The 18,543-nt window shown below is 42.6% G+C and overlaps 1 protein-coding gene across 1 annotated transcript in view; it reads right to left on the bottom strand.

Annotated features, from left to right (window-relative positions):
* LOC145405310 (A disintegrin and metalloproteinase with thrombospondin motifs 6-like) overlaps positions 1-18,543 on the bottom strand; it is a 278,205-nt gene that overhangs the window by 258,692 nt on the left and 970 nt on the right. The gene's annotated exons all lie outside the window — the stretch shown is intronic.

The raw sequence follows: 18,543 nt of genomic DNA, 5'->3' as shown, positions 1-18,543 counted from the left end.
ACAGGTAGACAGAAAGGCTGACAAACAGACAAACATAAAGAAAGAAAGAAAGAAAGAAAGAAGAAGAAGAAGAAAAAGAAAAAGAAAGAAAAAGAAACTAATCAAATGCAGTATGATCTCCACACTAAGTTAATGAGCTGGTGACGGATGGCTATTCTGTGTGCTGCATAGTGACTGAAGGGATCATTGCTGAGTTGAAGCCGTCCAGTGCAGAATGCCGCATCAAGTGGTAGATAACTATAGACAGGCGGACTCAGAGTTTCGGTTAAAAAATTGAATAGTAGTAGTAATAGTAGTAGTAGTAGTAGTCGCAGTAGTAGTTGCAGTAGTAATAGTAATACCACCACCAGCAGCGGCAATAGCACTTGCAGCTGCAGCAGCAGTTGTAATAATTGTAGTAGCAGTATTAGTAGCAGATAAGAACAAATTGAATAAGAAGTACCTGAATCATGCCTTAAGTTCCTTTTTTCCCGACGCCAGCCCTCACAGGATGCAGCATCAAGTAGCAACCAGATAAACAAGGAGGAGTAGACTGTAGCACCAGTCAAGCAGGCATTGCTCCCAAGGTGGATGGAAAGCTGATGACAGGGAGAGCTGGAGCTCCCGTTTCATCAGCCCTCGGGACTAGTTCCTGACCATCCCCCTTTGCTGAACTTTTCCAGTGTCTCAGTAACACAGAGAGTAGGCCAGCATGCTCTCCAGTACAAGTTTCTCTATTAACACCAAACTACATGCAAAGTACACACTACACTTCCTTCTCAAAATTAAAAAAGAAAAATGGCACAATCATATCTGGCCTCCGAGTCACCAAGGGGGGGGGGACTAAATTCCCCCACCATCCGCCCCTCTCCCGGTGACGACTCACAGAGATATCTGGATCCACTGTATGACTCACTTCTTCTTCATTTCTGCAACATTCGCGGCCTTTCCTCTAACTTTCTCTCTGTCGAACATCACCCCTCCTCCTATAAACCTCACCTTCTCTTCCTGTCTGAGACTCAGCTGTCTGAGGCAACTGACAGCAAACCCTTTTCTGTTTCCTCCTACTTTCTCTATACTCATTTCAAAGCCAAAGGTGGCTGTTGTGTATATATACGCAACAATTTATCTTGCTCTCGTGTTCCTGAACTTGATATTTCTAAACTCTCTACTCTCTGGCTTCGGCTTTCTTGTCATTCTCAGACTAAATATATCTGCGCCGTTTACTTATCTCCTAATTCTATTGACTATGAAAAATTCTTCGACTATCTTACTTCTACGATAGAACACATTCTATCCATTTTCCTTTCTCTGAAATCTCCATTCAAGGAGATTTCAGTGTTCACGCCACCTTTGGCTCTCCTTTCCTTTGATCCACCTGGTGAACAAGCCAACATCTTTTCTATCCTTAATGACCTAGAGCAGCTTGTACGCACCCTACCCATATCCATGCCTGCCTTGGAAAGAGCTCTAACATACTTGTCCTCTTTCTTGCAACTAATCTTTCTGCATACACTGGTAATCTTTCCTCTCCATTGGGCTCCTCCGATCACAACCTAATTACCTTGACCTGTCCTATTGCTCTGGTACGGCATGTGGACCCTCCAAAGAAACGTTGTCTGTGGCACTTCGGAGCTGCGGATTGGGAGGCCCTCAGACAGTACTTCTCTGATTTTCCCTGGAATGATTACTGCTTCCAAGGCCGGGAGCCATCTGAGTGTGCATTGCGCATTACGGAGGTTATTCTCTCGGGCATGGAAACATAGATTCCCTTCCCATATCCTTTAACTAATGCAAGAAAGCCTTGGTTTAATCACGCTTGTTCTAATGCTGTCCGCAACAAGGAGAGGGCCTATAGAAGGTACCAGAACCAACCCACCCCTGAATCACATCTTTTATACGTTTCTACCCGGAATCATGCTACGTCTGTTCTTCGCTCTGCTAAAAATAATTCCACCCGTACTAAATGCTCTCAACTCTCCAACTGGAATTCTTCCCGCTCCTTCTGGCACCTTGCCAAAAACCTTTCTAACAACGTTACCTCATCATCCTTTCCTCCTCTCTTCTATTCTTCTACTGATAAAGCAGATCTCTTCGCTCAGACTTTCTCCTCCAATTCCACCTTAAACGACTCTGGTGCTGTTCCTCCATCACTTCCCCTCCCTGACTTCCTCATGGCTGACATTAAAATTTCTTCAGCTGATGTATTTTCTGCCATCACTGGCCTTAATACTAACAAGGCATATGGACCTGATGGAGTCCCTCCTGTTGTCCTCAAGAACTGTGCTTCTGTGCTTACACCCTGCCTAGGTAAACTCTTTCGCCTTTGTCTGTCAACTTGTACCTCTCCTTCTTGCTGGAAGTTTGCTCTCATTCAGCCAGTCTTAAAGAAGAGTGACCATTCCCAACCCTCTAACTATCGTCCAATTGCTTTAACATCCTGTGTCTCAAAATTTTCGAGTCAATTCTTAACAGAAAAATTTTAAAGCATCTTTCCTGTCACAATCTTCTTTCTGATCGTCAGTATGGGTTCCGTCAGGGACGCTCCACTGGCGATCTTCTCACCTGCCTTTCAAACTCCTGGTCATCCTCCTTTTGGGACTTTGGCGAAAGCTTTGCCATTGCACTTGACATCTCAAAGGCTTTCGATCGAGTCTGGCATAAATCTTTAATTTCCAAACTGCCCTCTTACGGTTTCTCTTTTTCTATCTGTGCCTTCATCTATAGCTTTCTTTCTGGTCGTTCAGTATCCACTGTTGCAGACGGCCATCGTTCCTCTCCTAGATCTATCAACAGTGGTGTTCCTCAGGGCTCTGTCCTATCACCGACTCTCTTCCTTTTATTCATCAATGACCTAAGCTGTACATCTAACCCTATCCACTCATACGCTGATGACTCCACCCTTCACCTTTCCATTCGGTTCCTGCAACTACCATCTCAGCAGTTACTTCAACAAACAAGGGATGAGGCTATGGCACACCTAATGTCTGACTTGGCTCATATCTCTGACTGGGGTAAAAATAATCTTTTTTTTAAAGCATCAAAAACTTAGTTTTTACACCTATCAACCCGACATAATCTTCCACAGGAGTACCCACAAATGTTTAAGAATATCCAGCTCAAACCTGCATCATCCTTGAACATGCTTGGGGTTTCATTCACTCGGGACTTATCTTGGAAAGATCATTTTGCATCTCTGCTTCCTAGAGACTAGATGTTCTAAGCCGACTCCGTACCTTCTTTACCCCTGCACATCTGTTGACTTTATATACGGGTTTTATTCGCCCCTGTGTAGAGTACAACTCTTATGTGTGGGGAGGCTCCCCATATACAGCTCTTCTCAATAGAGTGGAGTCAAAGGCTTTTCGTCTCATCAACTCTCCCTTTCTTACTGGCTTCCTTCAACCTCTGTCTCTTCGCCGCATTGTTGCATCTTTATCTCTTTTCTATAGCTACTTCAACGCTCGCTGGTCCTCTGAACTGCCTGCTTGCATCCCTCCACCTCTATGACGGGCACGTAGCACCCGTCTAGCAACAAACTCTCATCCCTTTTCTGTCCAACTCTCTAATGCGAAAGTTAACCGTTACTCCTTCATATATGCAACAGGTCAACTTTGGAACTGTCTCCCTCTGTCTGTATTTCCTACTTCCTCTGATCTCCAGTCTTTCAAACGCAATGTGTCCAGGCATCTCGAATTGAACGGATCTTGAATTTGGCTCTCTTTTGTATTGTTTTTGTTTTTTTTCTTGGAAGGAACGGTTTGCGGGCCCCTGGCCTTTGGTTCCTTGTTTCTTGCAAATAAAAAAAGACTCAGACCTTGACAATATATATATATACGAAGGAGGAGAGATCGTTACTGACCAGGGAGGATGTTTCGTCGAGGCCACCCCTCACAGGAAGGGGCTTCAGGTTATATGAAGCCAGACAGACGTATTGAGAGCTTGGTGGGAAGAAATATGTGACATTAAGTAATAACCTGCCAAACATATCTACTGGTGACTCCCCTATCCCCGTCCTTGTGACTGGGGACACTAATCTGCCTTTACAGGCCCTAGTTAGTGGCCGGTCCCTCATTCCGTGCCGGTCCATCGTGCTATGTGCCCACCCCTCATCTCCCCCGTGACAAACACTTGATCGCCGCGCATCATCTCAGTCCACACACGCACACACACACACACACACACACACACACACACACACACACACACTTATGCTTCTCTCTCTCTCTCTCTCTCTCTCTCTGCATATATATATATATATATATATATATATATATATATATATATATATATATATATATATATATATATATATATATATCCCATTGGAGCCCAGTGGCCAGAGTACTAGGACAGAACTGGGAATTTTCAAATCTTAATAAAGTAGGGAACCCCCTGGTAGGGACCTATGAGCTTCGCGATTATGGGCCGGTAGGCGGAGGGTGGTACGCATATATATATATATATATATATATATATATATATATATATATATATATATCTAGCATTTTTTTCTTTTGTTTTCTTGCCTGTCTATCTAATCGCTTATTTATCTGTATTAATCTACATATCTATCAAGTTGTCCATGTATCAAATTAGTTATCAAATTAACCGTTTATTTATATATATACCTATCAATATTTTTTTTAGTTTCTCGCTCTATCTATGCATCTCTCTGTTCGTCCGTCTGTCTGTCTGTCTGCATATCTATCTATCAACAAATTTCTTCGCCGATGTATCTGTCAGTCACATCATGCATTTAGCAGTATCCCATTACCATGATACTGTATTCCATGGGTACCCATCCCCACCCTCGCCGCCATCACCACACAGGTCGGGCCATACACAAGACTCCTGAGGCTCGTTAACTGCAGCAGCCGTGACTTAAACTGCTCCACTGCTTTACCCACCCCACAGCTGTATATAAAGTGCGGCTCTGGATAAGCTGGTGGCTGTGGAGGTAGCTGTGGAAATTAATGTAGTATTGGCTACGTTGCAGTGGCTGTGGTTGTTGTGGTAGTGCTGTGGTTGTGATTGTGGTTGATGTGGTAATGGCTATGGTTGATGCGGTGGTGGCTTCAGTGGAGGCTATGGTTGCTGTGGTGGTGGTTGTGGTTGCTGTGGTGGTGGCTGTAATTGCTATGGTTGTGGTTGTGGTTGCTGTGGCAGTGGCTGAGATTGCTGTGATGGTGGCTGTGATTGCCGTTGGTCGTGGTTGTTATGCTGGTTCTGTTGTGGTAGCTGTGGTGGTGTCTGTAGTTGTTGTGGCTGTGGTAGACGTGGCTGTGGCAGATAAGTGGCATTTCACCCCGTCAAGACGTGAGAAATCAAATCCCTTCAGCTCAGGAGTGGCTTCCGTCTTCAAAGGATTAAGGTGCTAAGAGCCAGGGCTATATCAGGTCCCATGTTTTCGTTGAGAGAGAGAGAGAGGGAGAGAGGAAAGACACATAAAACAGAGGAGGGCAGAAGATGCGTGAGAATTAGAATAGTGTGGAGTATAATGAATGCGTGAGAGCAAGTGGTGGTGGTGGTGGTGGTGATGGTGGTGGTGGCGATGATGGTGGTGGTGGTGGTGGTGGTGGTGGTTGGCCTAAATGATGACAGATGGTGTGATGGAGGGCAGGGAGGATGGGGCGTGTAAATATGGGCGGCTTAGGGACGTATTGTAGGTAGCACTGGAGGCTTCGTCGCACCTTTTCCATTGCGATTTTTTCATGCCTAATAATAGTTGATATTCATGTTTACGTTTTCTTATATAAAGAGAGAGAGAGAGAGAGAGAGAGAGAGAGAGAGAGAGGGAGAGACGCGAAATCTCCTTTACGACCTAGACCCGTATTCTCATCGGTTAAGGACGCTCCCTAACACCTTTTCCTATGCGACTTATTTTGCTTATTACAGCTTACTCTCCTGTTCCATGTTACCTAAACCATTCTATTATCACCATACAGATACCGTGCAAAAGGATATTAGCCACCCATATCCAAAAATGAATCGCTAAGGAATAGGTGTTACGGAGCTTCCTTATCCTAGAAGAGCTGGGTATCAACATTTCTGAAACCCACTAACTATTGACGTTTTGTGAGCATATTAGCAGAGTATAACGAGATGGAGGAAAGAGGGGGTGAGGAAGAGGGAAAGGCGAAGGAGGGGAGGAAAGGGGAAGCGGAGGAAAGTGGGAAAGAAGGGGAGGAAGGTGAAGGATACAGGAAAGTAAAAAGGGAAGCGAGTAATGGGGAGAGGAGAAGAGGGAAATGAGGAAATAAAGGAGGAAGAGATGGAAAAAGGGAGGGGAAAAGATGTGAGGAAGAGGAGAAAGAAGGAAGTGCAAAGGGGGAAGGAAAATGGTGAGAAAGAGGAAGGAGGGAACATGGGGAAAAGGAGGACGGGAAAAAGGGAAGAGGATAAGGGGAAAAAGAGAAGAAGATAAAGAAATGCAAGGATGATTGAGAGAGGGAGAAGGGAAATACTGAAGAGAGTTATCGGGAGGAAGTGGCTGGGGGAAACTGAGAAAATAAGCAGGGAGAATAGGCATGTAGACGATAAAAGAGGATGGGAATGAAGAGAAAGGGGAAACAGCAGTGACTATGGGGAGGAAGGGAACAAGGGAATAGGGAGAGGAAAAGAAAAAAGGAAAGAGCAGAACGGGAGAGAATGGGAAAAAGAAGGAAGAAAAAAGGGGGATTACAGAAGGAGGGGAAAGGAGGAAGGAAGAAGATGGCAGCATTAGGAAAATCAAGAGGGAATGTAAGGGTAGACAGGAGGCTAGAAAATGGAAATAGGATGGAAAATCGGGAGGAGGAGGCGAAGAAAGAGACAGAAAGAGAGAGAGAGAGAGAGAGAGAGAGAGAGAGAGAAGAAAGATGAGGAAGCAGATTAAAAAAAAAAAATAAAAAAAAAATAAGAGGAAGTAGTAGAAAGGAGAGATTAGCTGACAAGAGAAGTAGTGAGAGCCAGGAAGATGACGAGACATGAAATTATAAGGAAAAATTAGCACATATGCCCATCCTCGACTACACGCCTTAGAGGTCAACCCCCCTCCTACCTAGTTGCCCAGTGGGGTCTGATCTCGCACTGACCTATTTTCCCCATGGACTTATTTTCCCCATGGACTTATTTCCCCATGGACCTATTTTCCCCATGGACCAATTTTCCCCACTGACCTATTTTCTCCCATGGATCTATTTTCGCCACAGTCTTTTTAGTCCCTATCGGCATACTCTCCCCACTTGCCTATTTTTTCCAGGGAACCATTATCAACCATGGACCTGTTTGCCGCCATGACGCTATATTCTGCCATGAACCTATTTTCCGTCATGCACATATTTCCTATTAAGTCTGTTTTCACTATTAATCTATCTGCTCCATGTACCTGTTTTTCTGTTCTTTTTTTCTTCCATGGACCTATTTCTACCATGGGAAAACAAGCAACCTCTACATGGACCTATTTTTCCCATGGACCTGTTTTTACAATTTGGATCAATTCTTCCCTTTAGGCCCATTTCCCCCAAGGATTAATACCCCCTTTGAAACAGACCTATTCCAATGATGAATTCAATTACCCCATGGATATATTCCCAAATGGACCTATTGCCCTCATCCATCCATCAACACATACACCTACCCAGTAAACCAGTGTAGTCTGTCTCGTAGTAGCACAGTTCACACACACACACACACACACACACACACACACACACACACACACACACACACACACACCAAAGTACCACACCAAAGACTTTTATGGAAACTGTACCATCAAGGAGGAATTCGAGGCAAACTGTTTTGTTGGATGCAAGACTTTCTCATACAAAGAGAAATGAGGACAGTACTAAGGGAAACTACTCATCATGGAAAGAAGTGACTAGTGGAGTACCACAGGGTTCAGTGCTGGCACCAATCATGTTTTTAGTGTATATAAATGATATAAACACTAACACTGGAAATGAGAGCTATCTGAATATGTTTGCAGATGATGTAAAAATATAAAGGAGAATTACTAACACAGACTCTTGTAAAGAGCTACAAGAAGAATTAAATAAACTTCATGAATGGAGTAGTACATGGCAAATGGAATTCAATGTGGAAAAGTGTCATGTAATCAAGTTTGGTAAAAGTGGAAAAAGACCGGATTGGGATTATAAGTTAGGAAATAAAACCCTATACACATCAGAAAGAGAGAAAGACCTAGGTGTGATCATCAATAACAGACTATCTCCGGCTGACCACATCAGCGAGAAGGTACGGAACATGTATACACTGCTTGCAAATATGAGAATAGCATTCACATACATAAAGGAAGACATGCTAAGAAGGATAATAACATCATTCATTAGACCAACCCTGGAATATGCATCAGTAGTCTGGAGTCCTCATCTCAAAAAGCACATAGACAAGATTGAAAAAGTTCAAAGGGCCGCTACAAGATGGATACCAAGCTTAAGGGACCTAAGCTACGAAGAAAGACTAAATAAACTGAATCTATCAACACTACAGGAGCGAAGGAAAAGAGGTAACATGATAATGCTATATAAGTGCATATCAGGGAAGGAGAAAATAGACATAAATGATTACTTAACACATGGAGAAGCATCAGCAAGAGGACACTGCAAAAAACTGCATAAGAAGAGAGGTGATAATGACGTAAGGAAATTCAGTTTCCCAAACAGAGCAATTGATCAATGGAATGCACTACCGAATGAAATAGTGTGTACCAAAACAATTCACAAATTTAAAGATATGTACGATAAATATGGTTTAAGACACAGGACAGTACGAGCTTGACTCATTCCTGTAAAGATACAATTAGGTAAGAACAATTAGGTAAGAACACACACACGGGGGGGAACTGCAAATTTAATAGTATACAAGCGGAAAACAAAAAAGATAAAGGAAAATGATGGTACTGTACACACAATAAAGAAATGAGAGAAGAAAAAAAAAAAAAGGCTGGAATACAAGGTAGAGAGGAGGGAGAAAAGAAGAGGAAGAGAAAAGGTGGAGTGAAGGGAAGAGTGGTGGTAAGAAAAGGGTTAGGAAGGGGAAGCAAGGGTAAGAGAATATTAAAACTGAACTATGGAAGACAGAGAGAGAGAGAGAGAGACAGAGAGTGGAGTCAGGAGGGAAGAAAAAGAAGCCAAGATGTAAAGGACAAGACCGAGTTGGACTTTTATTAGGGAAGGTCGAGTGAGCAAGATAGCGAGGGAGATACGGGTGTGTGTGTGTGTGTGTGTGTGTGTGTGTGTGTGTGTGTGTGTGTGTGTGTGTGTGTGTGTGTGTGTGTGTGTGTGTGTGTGTGTGTGTGTGTGTGTAACCGAGGTGAGGGTGAGGTGACTGTGATGCGGTGATGTTGGTAATGGAGTTGGGAAAAGGTTTTAGCACGGATGATGACATGAGATGTGATGGTGAGAGTCGATGTGGAGGGGTAGGGGTGGAGGGGTGAGGGATGGACGTGGAGGGTAGAGATGGATGGATGAGAGACAGTTGTGGAGGGGTTGGAGATAGATGGGGACGTTGTAGATATCTGATGTCAATTTACAGCGGGGGAGGGGGAGAAAGGGAAACTGGGGGTGGGGGGTAAGGCGAAAGGATGGGAAGAGGCGGAAGAGGGGTAAGGAGGGGGATAAGGTAGGTAAGGGAAGCGAGGGGAAGGAGGACAGGAAAGGGAGAGTGGAAGAGGTAGAGAGTTTCGGTCCAACAAACTCAGATCACACACACCTCAAGTTCCTATGTTGCCATAATGCAATGCAGAGGCTACAGAGTACCAAATATATGAGCCAGAGGTACGAAATGATATAAAAAACTCTATAGTGATATTTATTAAGAAAAGTGTAAAAAGCCATAAATATTGTGGTGTGGTAAGTACTGAGTAATATCATTCATTCTGTGTGTGTCGGTGGGGGATGGGCGGGGGGGTGTCATTGTGGGTGTGCTTCTGTGTGTATATATCTATTTTTTTTTTTTTAAACTCTTGAAAGTAATTTTTCCAAATAATTCTCTCTCTTTCTGTGTGTGTGTGTGTGTGTGTGTGTGTGTGTGTGTGTGTGTGTGTGTGTGTGTGTGTGTGTGTGTGTGTGTGTGTGTGTGTGTGTGTGTGTGTGTGTGTGTGTGTGTGTGTGTGTGTGTGTCTTATCTGTCAAACAAATTAGTAAGGAACTAGTGCTCGTAATAGTGTCACTCAGGGGCTTTACTGCGGCAGTGAAGTAGGTCATATTTAAGGACAGAGATGGGGAGCAACTAGAGACAACCAAGAATAATATCTCATTTATATCTTCCATAAACTGGACCCGCACCATCAAGTGACAGACCAGGCCTCTCATGTTACACCACAAGGCATTTGATGTGCTGTGTAGAAAGTCAGCTGTAAACAATAAGGATATAAAGAAGTTAGAGAAAGAGAGAAAAGTGGGGAAAACTACCGAATCGCAGGCAAAGGGAAGGAGGACAGTACCTATTAAAGAAAGGAACTGGGAGTAGGAGAGATGAGGAAGTAAAGAAAGAAAGGGTGATGAAGATTTGTCAGTAACGTAATGCGCAGTGAAGGAGAGAGAAGCAGAGGAAGACAGCTAATAAGGAAGGAATATTTAGAAGGACACAGAAGAGAGTAAATACTTCAACGAGAGATAAGAAGAAAAGACAATACGAGAGACAAAGAGAAGAGAAGAGAAGAGAAGAGAGAGAGAGAGAGAGAGAGAGAGAGAGAGAGAGAACCACATGGGAGCGAGGGAGTGCTATAAGAGGGACAGACCATATGGGAGGGCAGCAGAAGGGCGACGTAGAGGGGGGTGTGAGTGCATGGGGGAGGGGAGCACATAGGAGCAGGACGTAAATTCGGAGGTAACTAAGGCAGGGGGAGCCAAGAGGAACACTCGATACCCGACCACCCACCACGCCAAAACACCACAAATAGGCCACTGAGGGAAGGGTTGGGCAGGCAAAAAAATCTCTCCGTATATATGTATGTATAGACAGATAGATAGACAGACAGATACAGCCATGGATATATAGATACAGATATGCAACATGCAAGTCGATAGATTGACAGATATACTGTATATACCCATCTAGGATTCTTACGTCTGTTTGTATCTAGATTATGTCTTGGCTCTTTATGCATCCGTCTGTCACCCTGTACATTTCTCTAACCAACCATCCATCTGTCTGTTTGTCTGTTCTTTACAGGAGATTAAACAGCAGAAAGAGTGAGTTACAAGGAATACTATAATAAATAATTATAAATAAGGCAAGGGTTGGGACTTATTTAGAACAACACAAACAAAATACATAATAAAAACTGAAAAAATGAAAAAAAAAAAACACGTACCAAGGATGGAATATGGGCAGAATAAAAACAGAAAAGAGGAAAAGGGCAAACCAACAATGGGATATGGGTGATGACAAGTAAAAGTCCACGTTTGAAAAGATGTACACAGAAGGGGTGAACAGCGCGATTATAACTGAAAATAAAGAGAAACTGACAGGGAAGACATGAAACTGGGAATAAAAAGGTGATTTAAACAGAAGGAATAAAACTGCGATTAGGGAGATAAATGAGAAAGGTGTAATAAAGGGGATGTGGAAATTTAAAACTTTGTTACAAAATAAGCATAAATATAGAAAATCAGATAAATGCTAAAGGGGAAGGTGGGGAAAGAATGGAGTGTGTGAGCGACAAGGAAAGCACGCAAAATGTTACGGAGCATTGGAGTTAGCCACCAAGTCGAAAGGAAGGAGAGGGTCAGAGGAAGGTGGACTGCTTCTGTCCAGTAACGTTTCTGTATTATATTCTTGTTACCACCAAAGAATTACTGTATATTCAACACTGAGTAACCCTTGGGCAGTGATGGAATTAAAAACGATCTCAATTAAACTCCTCTGCCATGAAATATCTACCCACAACAAAATATAACTGGCTGAAAGCAGCAAGAATACAATAATAATGCATCATCGGAGTGAGGGATGTAAATAATGATAAAGTGACTTATGAGAGAATAACTACCGGAACATAACAAGCACAAACATATAAAAAGAATAATGACAAAGAAACCGCCCCGACATTGCCTCAGACGACGACACGCAACTGTCAGTTTACGTTCAGATTAGTATTCTCAGTTCAGGTTAACGAACAGACTAAAGGTATACAAAACCCTGCCCAAAGGTCCGATAAACGGCCGGAGTAACCATGCAACTGACATGAAAAGCATCCAAAATTTTGTGAGGATTGGCGCCAATTCAGAAGGATGGAAGGGGAAAGAGGAAAAGTTACCGGTAGTTGGTGAAGACGTGAATCTCAAGAGAAGGAACAAGTGTTTTTTGTTGATATGAGACAATCACAAACACATACAGGCGTGCCTGACAAGGAAGTAAACAAACATTTATTCACACTACGACACGCAACTCGGCTCAGCCCCTGAGTCAGTGCGAGGAGGGGAACACATTGAGATAAAGACACCCTCACCAAAGTCTCATGGCCAGCCCGGAAAACGAACTCGGTAATACTCGGTTGCGGGACGAGAGTGCTTGCAACTACACCACCACGATCCCCGCTGGAATACACTAACAGTAACAAAACAACACTGATATTGAATACCTAAAGAAGGATGCTGAGGTGGACGAATGATCAGATTTAAAATATATACAATGTTATGTCGGTATGTCTGGCTGTGTCCTCGTTATGGACACCTTATTATCAACCCTTTGAATCTGTTGTTGTTGTTTTTTTTTTTTTTGGTTTATTGTTATTCTTCTTACCTCCAGACGATTTTACGAGTATTGAGCTTGGGACCAACTTCTCGTACCTATGGCTCTGACGAAAGCTATATCTTTGTGTGTGTGTGTGTGTGTGTGTGTGTGTGTGTCCGACTCTGGGCATAGGCTTCACAGCCTGCTCTCTAGGCCCAGTAGTCCTCCTACATATCATACACCTCTACATGTCACCACTTCGGCGCTAACACCCACCTTCTATACTGAATACATGCTAGGGCTGTCTCATACAGGACTGGTGTACTGGTATTAGCGGGGGTACTGGTAGATCGGTAAAGTCTGCTTTACAAGAAATTCAAATCCTTAAACTGTTCCCTGCCCCAGCGGGGATTTGAACCTGGGTCCGGTAGACCGTAGGCCACCTCTCTACCGACTGAGCCACCGCCTCTAATCCCACCTGTTCGAAAAATCTCTCCGAAGCTGAATAAAACCGTCTGAAAATAGCGAGAAAAAAAATACGATATCCTCTATTTGTCTGTAGGGGTTGAGTATAATAAAATGACATTCAGTAGTGATGCAATAATACCACAGAAACGGTGACAACAGAGGAGGTGTTTGGGTGGCAGCGTCTGGTGAGTGACAACACACGCCTCGTACTTATCACCTTCATCATACAGGTTTTTGCGGCTTAATCGGACTGCCACAAAGCACCTTTTTACTGCTAATTAAGATCCTCTGATTAATGAAGGAGTTAACTGGGGCTATATTTAACCCCTCCAGTGGAAACGACCAGTTTGAGTGTATGTGTGTGTGTGTGTGTGTGTGTGTGTGTGTGTGTGTGTGTGTGTGTGTGTGTGTGTGTGTGTGTGTGTGTGTGTGTGTGTGTGTGTGTGTGTGTGTGTGTGTGTGTGTGTCTGTCTGTCTGTCTGTCTGTCTGTCTGTCTGTCTGTCTGTCTGTCTGTCTGTCTGTCTGTCTTTCACTAGCCTTCATAAAAAACCATATTTATGAAAAAGTCGGTGTGGTGCACAAGGCACGGTAATCATATATGCCATATAAACATCGGTACCTTCAACCCTTCAGCCCCTTCACTTTTGTCAGGCAATCACTGAACGATTTCATTCAACGTAAGTATTCAGAGCTTCCTTCCAACCTGTAAAGTTAGATAAAGTCTTCATGAACACTTTCAATACGAGAGGCAATTGATAAACAACATTAATGTGTCTGGGAATAGCAAGAATGAACTGAATGGAGAGGCCACATTTGCGAGCAATTACATGGCTTTTCGTAAAGTTTACAATTTATATGTAAATACATAATTTGTTTATATTTGTAGCTCAAATGAACCGAAAGAATCAACGAACAAACAGTCTAAAGAACCCGGTCGAATCGAACTCGCTCTAAACCGTAACCGCTTTGGAAGTCAACTAATTAACGTGCCTGCAGTGTAATGGTTGTTCTAGTGGTTGCTGTGCACGTCTGCTGGCAGTTATTCGCCAGTATTTTTTTACGTTTTTTGGGGTTCTAAAGTTATTTTAAAGGCCTTGATCGATATTCTAAGAAATTTCTCAAAATATTAAGTGCATGTATACGCGTAGTAATTTTTAGGCTAATCGGCCTAGAAGATGTGAGGACATGGCAAAGGGTGCTGGTAAGACGGAGGAGAAAAACACCAGCACCAAGGAACAGAAAATCAATACATTTTCCCTTTGAACTTTGTGAACATGTCACCGGATATTTGGGATCATTAATAAGAGGAGAATTACTCCTCTTCCTACAAGAAACCAGTATCTTCAAACCTTACAGCTTCATGATACTGTTATTCATTAACATTCATTAAACAAGAATTAACACTCAGAGAACGCAGCACCCGCTCACACCAACTGGTCTAAGGGTCGAATATTTGACGGTGGCCTTGACCTTCGACAGATAACCCTTTGACCTTTGACCTTTACCGGAGACCGAAATCTTTGACGGGCTGTTTTCACAATCCAGTCTTTGTATCTGTATCAATGTGAACTTTTCCATAAACTTACTAGACATCGAATAAAACTACTATAGTTGACCACTGCCAAGTGACGTCCTTTGACCCATTAATCTCATAAAACAATAAGTCAGCCTCCTGCCTGATCCGCATCTTATCCATCAAGTTTGATCCAAATGACATTAACACAGTTTTTGTTATTTTGTTCACACAGACAAACGGACCGAAATTTGACCTTGCTGTATGACTTATTCCTCTGACTGATTGTTCTCAAAACTGAATCCCTTCGTTCTTTCCTGACCTTTAACATTTCAAGCAAGTTAGATTCAAATCGGATCTAAACTGCTTGAGTTGACTTTGCTCTGTGGCCTTGCCCTTTAACTGATTGTTCTAAGAACTGAATCATTTTACTGTTGCCCTATCCTTAACACTTCCAGAATGTCTGGTCCAAACCGGACAAACCTGTGTAAGTTGCCCCTGCCATGTGATTTCGACCTCTGACCTATTATTCTCTAACCAATAGACTTGCCACTTGGCTGACTCTCAGCATTTCCAATCTGATAGTCTAAAATCGGAACAAAACTGTTCAAGATATTTTGTTAACTATTACACACACACATGTAGAACTTTGATTTTCTCTGTGACCTTGACCGTTTTTAGAACTGAATAACTTCATTCTTCCCTCATCCTAACCCATCCCTAAGTTGGACTAGACGTTGATTTTGCTAGGGCAACGTTAACCTAGCCCTGTGACCTTGATCTTTGACTATCGTTCTGAAAAACGATACGCTTCCTTTTGGGCTGTTCGTCCACCCTTCCACTATGTTTGGCTAAAACAGAATAAAAATTAAGTTATTTTGTTAAACTCATGCGCGCGCCTCAAACCCTAACACCTGTTCTTGCTTCGCGAGTGTGAGTGTACAAATTCTACTTTGGTTCATTTTGTGATCTTAATATATTTGGTTCAGACAGCGTGTAACTTCAGGCAATTACCCAGGCTATCGCTGGCTGATGTAGAGCTTGATTCTAAGCAATTCTGGTCATTTGAAATTACACCATTACCGTTTACACATGTGTCTAGACAAATACACGCACACTTAGGCACAGACACACACACACGTCGCTTAAAAACGAACCCCACCCCCTTACACACACACACACACACACACACACACACACACACACACACACACACACACACACACACACACACACACACACACACACACACACACACACACACACACACACACACACACACACACACACACACACACACACACACACACACACACACACACACACACACACACACACACACACACAAAGGAGGGCAAATGTTCTGTTCTATCGGCTAATTGCTTTGAACTCGAGTAATTCAATAAGAAATTTATGGGTGAGATTGTCAGGATTATGTGGGTACGTCGTGTAGTGGAGAGAGGGTGTGGCGCGGGGGACTACCACACACTTGTTTTGTAAGTCTTTTATTATATCATACTACCATTTGTTATTAGTACCTGGTTTCATATCTATCACCTTATCTATTGCCCGACACCCGATCCCAGAGCTTATATAATTACTTGCATCTATATATAATCGCTTATCGTATCATACTGCCATTCATTACTTGCAACAGGCTTCATCCTTATCTATACATTGCTAGACGCCCAGCCCCAGAGCTTTCATAATTAATTTATTCATGATTAACTCTTTTACTGTATTACTCCAAGCCACTACTGCCCTTATTACAAGTATTAGGCTCAGTGGTGGGTGGGAATGCCCAGCATCCTGTCGCCCTATAAGTACTGCCTGTATGTGGCTCTACACTGAGTGACAAGCTATATGGTTCCATGTTGTCCAGGAAACCACTTACTTCTTTGATTGGCAACCAAGTAATCTTATAAATCCTTGGTGGTCAAGTGGGTTAAGGCACTCCAAGAAGATGTGGCCCAAAAGGGTATAATTCTTAGGGTGGGTTGGTGTTTGTAGCACATACAATGCCATTCACAAATAAGCGACTGATCATCTTCACCTTAAATACTGGGACTAAGTAGGCTCGCCGTGGGCCCTACACTCTTTATGGAAGGCATAGAGCCCCACCACCCAATTCTAGAGTTTCTGTAATTACTCGGTACTTTATTATTATCTATTACTGAAGTACATGTTTGTTACAATGGTATTATATATCCTTGTCACCCTTATCTCTATTTAACGCCCAACATCCAGCCCAAAATGTTTTATAATTACTTGGTTTATAGTTATTTAGTACGCTATTATTACACTGGGATATTTATCACAAGTCTTAAGCTTCATCTTTATCATGTTAATCTCTGTTTATCTATTACCCAACGCCTAAGCCCAGACTTCATCAGGGGCGGCAGCAACAACTCCTCCAAGCCTCTCGTCCCAGTAATTTAAGTAACAATGTAAGCCTTGTAGCATCATGTGTGTGTGTGTGTGTGTGTGTGTGTGTGTGTGTGTGTGTGTGTGTGTGTGTGTGTGTGTGTGTGTGTGTGTGTGTGTGTGTGTGTGTGTGTGTGTGTGTGTGATTTACCATGTCCGTTACTCTTAATATTCTCTTTAATGTTATTCATATATTCTTAGCACCGACACAATTAGCCTAAGTAATGGACGGGAAGATAAGAAGGTATAATATGCTGGCTTAATCGCTGAGGAGGATTTGTTAGGAGAGCTCCAACACCACTTAGAATACGAGCCTATATCGCAACTCCTCACCACTCCCTGCCACCACTCAAAGAGCTGTACTCTCATGGGCTAAGGTGGCTTGCTATCACCCCTTCCTTATCAACTTATCTTTGCCGTTAACAATCCTTTATGTATCAGTTATGCAATCTACGTTAGCATTAAAATTAAATAAGTGATACAGAAAAGAGTTGCAACGTGTAGTATGTAAAATAAATAGCAAAGACAGGGGTGTTTGAAAGCCTCCTAAGTTGAAAGGTATACTGGTCTAAGCCGCCCTCCCTCATGCACTTCTCAACTTTATCCTTCCGCCTCTGTTTCTGTCTTGCTCTCGTCATTCACTCATCATAATGACATCCTGGACACTTTCCTTCATCAGTCTTTTTTCCCCAAGGGTTTCACACGTACAGACCACTCTAGTTAGTATCTGTACTTTGTTGTTAATCAGTTGCTTGGGCTATGAGTATCACATAAGAGAGAGGTGTATAACGTATTCAGTTTCTTTACAGTTATTAAGTATATACAGAAATTTCTATGTGTAAGAGTGTCAAGAATATTACTAAATTAGGTAAGCTAGAAATGTATGCTATAAGCACCAACATTACTCATATACTGTACATAAAGGATATATATAGTCAAGCGGAAGTGAGTTGCTAACCGGAAGGATTCTTGAAAGATCTGAGGCGGGGACAAGGGGCCGTCTAGGGATTTGAATTTAGTTAAACAAATCTTCGCTGATTTTGTACAATACCCACCGACATGCCATATAACGTCCTTGTTAATGCCATCCAGCCAGTTCTGAATGAGACGGTCCTGGCATGTTTTCAGTGCGAAGGATGAGTATTAGTGTCCTAGCAGTGACAAGAGGAAGTGTGTTCGCATGGTGGACGACTGAGCCTTAGAGAACGGACTATATCATCAATGCTGGGATTTGGATATATGAAGTAATGTAACTTTTACTGCGTTAGATAGTACGCCCAGGGATAAAGAACTGGATATATGTGCTTGATAAGAAATTAGTCATAAACAAATATTTACATGACACGGAAGATAGATATAAGAAACGACTTTACGATACATAGTATGATCTAGGTACAACAAGACGTACAAAAGGAAATTCAAAAACAAATCTAGAAGAAATAAACAGGATATATTATAAAACAAGAAGCGGTGTGAG

This window comes from Coenobita brevimanus, chromosome 66 (assembly GCF_032717465.1).
Source record: "Coenobita brevimanus isolate Jiangsu-jjx chromosome 66, ASM3271746v2, whole genome shotgun sequence".
Classification (NCBI taxonomy): domain Eukaryota; kingdom Metazoa; phylum Arthropoda; class Malacostraca; order Decapoda; family Coenobitidae; genus Coenobita; species Coenobita brevimanus.
This window is presented reverse-complemented; position numbering and strand designations above follow the sequence as displayed.